Consider the following 10,111-nt stretch of genomic DNA (forward strand, 5'->3'; position numbering starts at 1 on the left):
GGGAGCAGATTTTGTTTAAATTATAAAAAAAACTCTCAGATTTTGCACTTGTACAATAAAAGTGAGTAAAACTGAGAGACAGACAGAGACAGGGGCAGAGATAGAGTCAGGGAAATCAATCGACCAATGAACATTTATTAAAATTTATTTTGTGCCAGGCACAGATGCAGAGAGGAGAGAAGTGGTAGAGGGGAAGGATGGAAAGGAGGGGGGGGAGAGAAAGAAGGGGGGGGAGAGAAAGAGAGAGAGAGAGAGAGAGAGAGAGAGAGAGAGAGAATCTTGTAAATACAAAATATCTCAGCTGAAAATCAAAAGAAAATCATTAACTTTTTGTCAAAAATGAGTAACAAGGAGTTAATCATTTTTCATTTTTGTGATATTTTATTTTTAAAAGCTACTGATAACATATTAAGGACAAAGTTAGACAAAAAGATTTAGGAAATATGTCACTTCATTCAAGAAATCTTCTCAAATTCAAGTTGTGAATGGCTATCTTTAAAGTAAGAGATTAGGAATGTAGACTTCATAACATGTAGCCAAGCAATGTATTTACCTGTATTTAATTTCATGTATTATGCAATCATACCCCATTCACCTTTATTTGCTTTTACTTGCATGTAAGTGGCTCCTCATTTAGAAAAAAATGATGTTAAATCCTAACTTAACCTGGTAAATGCAATTTAGGTCATATGTATTTCCCAATGGGGTGTTAATCTTCTTTAGCCTGAGGATTTAGTAGAGTGTACTCTTCCTAATTATGCTGGGACTTGGAGAGCTCCCTGAGGAGCTAGCCTTTTGTCTATGATTCTGTCTACTTCAATGGAATCCTTCCTCACTCCTGTTGCACAAGCATGATTTCAGCCTTATCTACTAAATAGGGTTCCTAGGGTAATGTCAGAGTCTGTACTACAATCATACAAGAATGTATGAACATAGTTCTGTTGTATTATTAATGCTTCAGACACATGGTAGCTGTATGACCCTTGGTAAGTTACTTAACCTTGTTTGCCTCAGTTTCTTCATCTTTCAAATGTAATGAAAAAGGAATGTTAAGTCACTCCAGTATCTTTGCCAAGAAAATTCCAGATGGGCACACAAAGAATCAGACATGACTGAAACAACTCATCAACAATAACCACTACTAATGTTGATATGTCTCTGGGTGGTGGAATTAAGCACCTTGTTTATTGCTTGCCTCCTTATTATGGACAGAAGCTCACAGAGACCAGCATTGACTAATTTGAAGAGTGTTTGACATCTATCCCCTTTGACCTGTAATTTTTTAAACCATGTTTTTATCTCAGCCAGATTAAAAATGCAGCTACGACTCATGCACCCAATCTCATTTCTAAAAGGCACAGTAGCTTTAAACGGCCCTATTTATCATATGACTGATTTCATGACCCTCTCCCCATAACCTGGAGGCCCTTTGTTCTCAGGGCTCACCGTATTGGTGCTAGACTTAATGTAAACTCCTTAGTAGCTTTAACCCTAGTTCAGCACAGAACCCAGAAACTCAAGAGCTCCAGCATTCTTAGACTTCTCCAGTGGAAGGAATTACAGTTCTATACTACTGTGCCAGTATCTGTACTTGTAGAGATTTCTTGAACATTTAACTCAACTATTCTTCCCATTGGACTTCACTGGGTTCAGCTACCCTTCCCTGTAATAGCTGATGAATTGATGATAATCCCCCTCAGACTTAAAAAAATTGCTAATCTTTAAAAGTCTTTGGAATTATAAAGCATGACTTGCTGATCTGTATGAAACAACATTGGTACCTGAAAACTCACCTTTCTTATTATTATTTCATTTCTTCTCAGCAACTTGAATTTGATTTTATCTGGCTGATGTGACTTTGCAGTGGCCCACATAGCACCACTGGACAAGAAATATGTCAGACTTTTGAGGTTTGTCATAATTGTGTCTGTTTTAGAGGAGACAAATATATGGACTAATGCTCTGATGTAGTATAGTATGAAGTGGTAGAACTGAATAGTGGGTGGCAGCAGGTACAGTAACTGTGTTGTTTGCTGGAAGGATCTTGTGAGCAGTAATCCAAAGGTAAGTGTTACCTTGACAACAACAGGTAATGCCTAGTACTCAATTTGGTCCTCCCCAGGTCCCTGAATAACTCCTCTGACATTAGGGATAGTTTGCTTGTTAAACCTGGATCTCTCTGAGATACCGTTTCCTCCGTGAAACTGAAGAAACTGGCTTGTTCTATATTGGAGGCTATGTTGTAAGTAAAATTGTGTTCATTGGTGTCAGTTTGCTTTATCATTCACATCCCAAGCTGATTTTTCTTTATAGAAGCAGCATGGCTTCTGTGATGACTGATCCAAAGCAGCTCCTATCATGGTGCAATTTTTTCATAGGTGTATCAGTACTTTCATGATTACTCGTGAGCTAATGTCAAAAGCATTGGTGCCCATATTGTGGGTACATGACACATTATTTAAATAGAAATAAATTATTATATTTTGAGAGAAGCCCAGTTGGATTCCTAATTGGTAAGCAGTATTATTGCTAAAAATAATTCCCACATTTTGAAACAGAATACCTTACTTCCATGACCAGAATTGAAAGTGCATTCACATTTTGAAACAGAATACCTTATTTTCATGACCAGAATGGAAAGTGCATTCATCCAGTGTGCATTGTGTGTGTGTGTTTTAATATCTTGACAAGTTATGCCAATGTAGTATTTCAATCTCCCATTCCCATGAACTATTTGGATATTTTATGAACTATTTGCATATATTTTGAAAAGTAATCTTGGCACAAATAAAATTACAATTATGTTCCAAGATATAGAATATTCCATATAGACATTTCTTATGGAGAAAGACCCTAATAAGATAAAGACTTTGATGCAAACTTTGTCTATGAATAAACATAATGGAAACTTCTCTCAGGTTTTTTATCTCAAATAACTTTTTCTTTCTCTTTCTCCTTCATCATACCTTAAAATTATTTTAGTGCAATGTCTTTTGCTTCAACCTTTTAGTACTACCTTCTCATTTTAAGAGGGATTGTAGCACCAAAGATTTAGCAAACAGAAGAGATTGGAAAGTTAACTTCGTCAACTTTGGCATTTTTCTGATAGAGAAACTGAATCACAGAGAGGCTAAGTGAATTGTCAAAGTCATACAAGTTGTATTCCAGCAAAACTTGAAATGAAACCCAGGATCTTTCCAAATCTAGCATACTTTTTATCACACTCCATAGGCTTCTGTTTTGAATTATTTTTCCTCTAAAAGTGCTCATCATTGGTTATTTACATGGTATAGTTTAAGTATTAGCTTAATGTCATAATAGCAGTAACGTGGAATTTAAACTGAAGTCCTCTTATTCTAGACTATTTTCAACATATTTTCCTGTTTCCATGGAAAAAGAGATTTAAGGATTTTTAACCACCAGAATAATTAATCTGGAGGAAAATATGGCCTGTAAAAAAGAAAACATAGTAAATGTATTGAGGAATCAAATTATCCAAAGCACATTTTACAGTTTATAAACATAAATATTCTTTAAATTAAAAATACCCTGTGCATTCTCAAAGAGAATGAAAATTGCTTCCATTTTAAGGTTTTGAACCTAATGAAATAATCAATCAAATACAATTGTATTTAGTGATGGAGTATTTACTACATGCAAAGGACAGTGTTGGGTACTGACCTATTATGGTGCTGTGGTTGTTGTTCAGTCATGTCCAACTCTTCATGATCGCATGCATTAAAGGGTCTTCTATCTCCCACTATCTCCAAAAGTCTGGCAAAGCTCATGCTCATTGTTTTTATGCCACAGTCTATTGATCTTATCCTTTGCCATATCCTTTTACCTTTTGCCTTCAAAATTTCTCAACATCAGGATCTTTTCCCCCCAAAATTTGTTACTTTATTTGTTTTCGGTTTTCAGCATTCACTTCCATAAGTTTTGAATTTTCTTCCCCTTCATTCTCACTCACTCCCCAAGACCACAAGCAATCTTGTATTCTCTCTACACATATGTTCCTGTTAAACACATTTTCATGAGTCATGTTGCATAGAAGACTTAGAGCAAACTTATACCAAATGAGAAAATGAAACAAGCAATTTTCAGAAGAAGAAATCAAAGCTATCTATAGTCATATGAGAAAATGCTTTAAATCACTGTTGATTAGAGAAATGGAAATCAAAACAACTCTGAGATACTACATCAGACCTACCAGGTTCTCTAACATGATGAAACAGGAAGATGATAAATGTTGAAGAAGATGTGGGAGAGTTGGAACACTAATTCATTGTTGGTGGACCTGTGAGCTGATCCAACCATTCTGAAGATCAATTTGGAACTATGCCCAAAGGGGTGCAGAAATACCCACTGATACATACCCTTTGACCCAGCAATATGCCTTCTAGGACTATTCCAAAGAGACCATAAAAATGGGAAAGGGTCCCACATGTACAAAAATATTTATAGCAACTCTCTGTGTCATGTTCAAAACTTGGAAATCAAAGGGATGTCCATCAATTAGGGAATGGTGGAACAAGTTGTGGTATATGAAGATAATGGAATACTATTATACTATAAGAAATGATGAACAGGAAGACTTCAGAGAGGCCTGGAAAGACTTATATGAACTGTTGCTGAGTGAAAGAAGCAGAACCAGGAGAACTTTGAACACAGCAACAACCACAGGGTGTGAGGAATTTTTCTGACAGACTTAGTCCTTCATAGCAATGCAAGGACCTAAAAAATTCCCAATGGACTTTGGAGGCAAAACAAAAGAAAACATAACAAAAGAGAAAATAGTATACATCATTCTGCATTCTGACTCCACAGAGCTTTCTCTGGATGTGGGTGGCATTTTGCATCTTGAGTGCTTTGGAGATGTTTTAGGTCCTTGCATTGCTGTGAAAGCCTAACTCTTCAAAAATAGTCCTCCCATACTGTGGCTCTTACTGTGTATAATGTTGTAATGGTACTGAGATTAAAGATCTTCTCCACCCATTAATGGGCCTGCCCATTGTGATGCCCTCTGGCCCTGAAAAATGTATAAATACTCTGAGTTGAAGTTTTACTTTGGGGCTTACTCACTGGAAGTGTTTAACCAGATGAGTCTCTGGGCAGCTGTTAAGGAGGTCCCCAGCTTTGGAAACTTAGGTTTCGGTGCTTCTCTCTCTGGTAACTAGGTTTGTATGGTCAGACAGTTATCTGTGTATTGATCTGTCAGACAGTTGGAAGCCCTGTCTGTTAGGTGACCTTTGTTTCTCTTTATTTTCTCTGAAGTTCAGGGAGCTGATTTTTTTTCTGGTGAACTAAGTGAATGATATATGTGCTTGATTAAAGTGATTATTGATCCCTCTAAAGTTGCCTTTCCTTTAAGAAAAGCAAATCAAAGAACTTGTGACAGTAGGCCCTTCTGTGTATGTCTAAGTCCTTGCTTTTATAAATGTTCTTCTGGTTCTACTTGCTTCAGTCAGCATCAGTTCATAAAAATCTTTACAGGTTTTTCTGAAGTCTGTCTGTTCATCATTTCTTATGCTACAATAACATTCCATCATATTCATATACCATAACTTGTTCAGCTATTCCCCAACTGATGGACATCCACTAAATTTACACTTCTCAGCCACCAAAAAAAGAGCTGCCATAAATATTGTTGTACCTGTGGGCTGTTTCCCCATTTTTATGATCTCTTAGAGACACAGTCCTAGAAGTTGTATTGCTGGGGCAAAGGGTATGCACATTTTTATACCCCATTGGGCATAGCTCCACACTCCTCTCCAGAATGTTTGTAACAGCTCTCATCTCCATCAACAATGAATTAGTGTTCCAACTCTCCCACATCTTATCCAACATTTATCATTTTCCTATTTTGATACGTTATCCAATCTGATAGTTGTGACGTGGTACCTCAAAGTTGTTTTGAATTGCATCTCTATAATCAACAGTGATTTACAGCATTTTTTCATATGACTATAGATAGTGTTAACTTCTTTTTCTGAAAACTGCCTGTTCATATACTTTGAAAATTTATCAATTGAGGAATGACTTGTATTCTTATAAATTTCACTCAGTTTTCTATATATTTTAGAAATGATGCCTTTATCATAGACACTAGATGTCAAAAATCTTTCCAATTTTCAGCTTCCCACTTAGTCTTTGTGGCATTGGCTTTGTTTCTGGAGAAAAAAAAAACTTTTCAATTTAGTGTAGTCAAAATTATTCATTTACATTTCATAATGCTCTCTATCTCTTCTTTGGTCACGAATTTCTCCATTCTTAATAAATCTGGCAAATAAACTATTCCTTGCTCCCCTAATTTGTTTATAGTATCAGTCTTTTTGCCTAGATTATGTAATCTTCTGCACTTTATTCTGGTATACGGTGTCATGTATTATATTCTATATCGAGGTTTCAAAACACAATTTTCCAGTTTTCCCAGCTATTTTTGTTAGTGAGTTTTTATCCCAGAAGCTGGGTTACTTGGATTTACTAAACAGTAAAATACTATTATCATGGACTACTGTGTCTTGGGTACCTAACCTATTCCATTGATCTACCTCTCTATTTGTTAGTCAATACCAAGTGGTTTTGATGATTGATGCTTGATAGTACAATTTAAGATCTGGTATGGCTAGGACATCTTCTCTATCATTTCTTTTCATTAATTCCTTTGATATTCTGGACCTTTTCTTCCTCCAAATGAGTTCTGATATTATATTTTCAACTCTATAAGATAATATTTGGTATTTTGATTAGTATGGCACTGAATAAGTAAGTTAATTTAGATAGAATTGTCACTTTTACTGTGTTAACTAACCTACCAAACAACAGATATTTCTCCAATTATTTAGATCTGTCTTTATTTCTGTGAAAAGTGTTTTTGTGTTTATCAGATCCCTGGGTTTGTTTTGGCAGGTAAATTACAAATATTTTATAGTATCTGCAAGAACTTTAAATGGAATTTCTCTTTCAATCTCTTGATGTTGGGCTTTGTTAGTAATATGTAGAAATGCAGATGATTTATGTATGTTTATTTTATGTCCTACAACTTTCCTAAACTTGCTTATTATCTCAAGTAATTTTTTACTTGATTCTCTAGGATTCTCTAAGAATATATCATATCCTTTGTAAAGGTTGATAACTTCATTTCTTCTTTTCTTATTGTAATTTGTTTTCTTCTCTTATTGCTAAAGCTAATATTTCTAGTACCATGTTGAATAACAGTGGTCATGATGGACATCCTTGTTTCACCCCTTATATTATGACAAATGCAAATAACTTATCCTTATTACATATAATGCTTTCTTATAGTTTTAGGTAGATGCTGCTTATAATTTTAAAGAAAGATCCATTTTTTCCTATGCTCTCCAGTGTTTTCAACAGGAATGAGTGTTGCATTTTGTCAAAAACGTTTTTCTGTATCTATTGAAATAGCTATATAGTTTCTATTGGTTTTGTTATTGATATGATCAATTATGATGATAGTTTGCCTAATATTGAACTAGCCTAACATTCCTGGTAAAAATCTTATCTGATGAAAGTGTAGTATTCTCATGGTTAGCTGCTGTAATATTTTTGCTAACGTCTTATTTTCAATGTTTGCACCTATATTCATTAGGGAAATTGGTCTGTAACTTTCTCTGTTTCAGGTCATCTCAGTTCGGGTATAAGAATTACATTTGTTTCATGAAAAGAATTTGGTAGGACTCCTTCCCAATTTCTCCAAATAGTCTCTATGGCACTGGAATTAGCTATTTTTTTAAAATGTTTGATAGTATTCAATTATAAATCTGTCTGGTCCTGGAGAGTTTTTCCTAGGGATTTCATTGAGGGCTTGTTCAATTTCTTTTTCTGAGATGGGGTTAAGTATTTTACTTCCTCTTTTGTTTATCTGAAAAATTTATATTCCTGTAAATATTCATCCATTTCACTAAGATTGTTAAATTTATGAGCCCCTTCTTTTCTTTAGTTTTCAAAAATTTTCCCCATCTCTTCCCTCCCCTCAAAAAATGTCATATATTCTGATTGCCCCTTCCACTAATGTGCCATCCCTGCTAACACCCCTCCCTTCCCTTATTCCCATCTTCTCTTTTGTCCTGTAGGGCAAGATAAATTTCCATACAGCATTATCTGTATTTCTTTTTTCCCACTTGTATGCAAAAACAACTCTCAATATTTGTTCCTAAAACTTTGAGCTTCAATTTCTCTTCCTTCCTCCTTCCCTACCTGTCCCCACTAAGAAGGCAAATCTTTCAATATAGGCTATATTCATGTAGTTTTGCAAATGACTTCCATAATGGTCATGTTGTGTAAGATTACCTATATTTCCCTCCATCCTACCCTGCCCCCTCATTTCTTCTATTCTCTCTTTTGACCTTGGCCCTCCCCAGAAGTGTTTATTTCTAATTGTTCCCTCCTCCCATTTACCCTCCATTCCATCATCCCCCCACCCTGTTTATCGACTTCTCCTCTTTTTTCCTGTAGTGTAAGACAGATTTTCATACCAAATTGAGTGGGTATGTTTTTCCTTCCTTGAGCCAAATGTAATGAGAGTAAGCTTCACTTTTTCCCTCTCACCTCCCCACTTTTCCCCTCCATTGGAAAAGCTTTTTCTTGACTTTTCTGTGAGAGATAATTTGCCCCATTTCCTTTCTGCCTTTCATCTCCCAATATATTCCTCTCTCATCCATTACTTTTACTTTTTTACACATAATACCTTTCTATTCAACTCACCCTGTGCTCTTTGTTTCTCTCTGTCTCTCTCTCTCTGTCTCTCTTTTTCTCTCTCTCTCTATGTGTGTGTGTGTGTGTGTGTGTATGTGTGTAATCCCTCCAACTACCCAAATACTGAAAAAGTTTCAAGAGTTACAAATATTATCTTTCATGTAGGAATGTAAACAGTTCAACTTTAGTAAGTCCTTTATGACTTACTTTCCTTTTTATCTTTTCATGCATCTCTTGATTCTTGTGTTTGAAAGTCAAATTTTCTTTTCAGCTCTGGTCTTTTCATCAAGAATGCTTGAAAGTTCTCTATTTCATTGAATGACAATTTTTTCCCCTGAAGTATTACACTTAGTTTTGCTGAGGTGATTGTTGGTTTTAATCCTAGTGCCTTTGACTTCTGGAATATCATATTCTAAGCCCTTTGATCCCTTAATGTAAAAGCTGCTAGATCCTGTGTTATCCTGATTCAGATTAGATGCTCCATTCCTACAGGGCTTTAGTTGGGGGTGGAGGGACTGGGCCACCACTCAAGGCTGAGATTGAGATCAGCTGCTCAGTTCACCCAGAGGCTTTATGTGGGGGTAGGGCAACACTCAGGGTTGAGGTTCAGAGCAGCTGCTTAATTCCCCCAAGGAGCTTTAGTCTGAGCACTCTAACAATGGAACAATGGACACTGGTTGCTGCCCCTCTGCTGCCACTGATACCAGGGGCCTGGGCTAGGGAAGGACCTTACTCTCTTGCCACAAGGGTGATAAAGTTCACTCACTGACCTTTGAAGCTGCCTTTGGCATCTGTGGGTTGAGATATCTGTGAACCTCTGCTGATGCTGCTGGGGATTCCTCCCCCAGGGCCTGCTCCTGCCCTACTCCTCTCAGTGCCTGGGCAGCCAAGACTGGGCTGTGATCCACTCCACATCTTGTGAGACAAACCCTTGAAGTTGGCCTTCCAGGTCACCCTGGGCTGGAACTCTCCTCCACTCCCTAGGTCTGTGGCTTTTGCTGCTCTAGAATTTGTTGTGAGATAATTTTTATAGATATTTTATGGGCTATGGTGGAAGAGCTAGAGTATGTGAGTATTTCTACTCTGCCATCTTGACTCCACCCCCCATGGGCCTATTCTTGTGCAAAACAATTTTTAACTATTGTTTTAATTTTCCCTTTCTCAGAGGGGAATCCACCCTTTTCATTTTTGACACTGGTAATTTTTCAAATTAAAATTGACCAAAAGTTTATCAATTTTATTGTTTTTTTTTCATAAAATCAGTTGTTAGTTTTATTTGTTCAACAGTGTTCCAGTTTTCTTAATTTCTCATTTGGTTTCAGTATTTCTAACTTGGTATTTAATTAGGGATTATCAATTTCTTCTTTTTCTAATTTTTTTTTTCAGTTGTATG

The sequence above is a fragment of the Notamacropus eugenii genome, chromosome 6, assembly GCF_028372415.1.
Source record: "Notamacropus eugenii isolate mMacEug1 chromosome 6, mMacEug1.pri_v2, whole genome shotgun sequence".
Lineage (NCBI taxonomy): Eukaryota > Metazoa > Chordata > Mammalia > Diprotodontia > Macropodidae > Notamacropus > Notamacropus eugenii.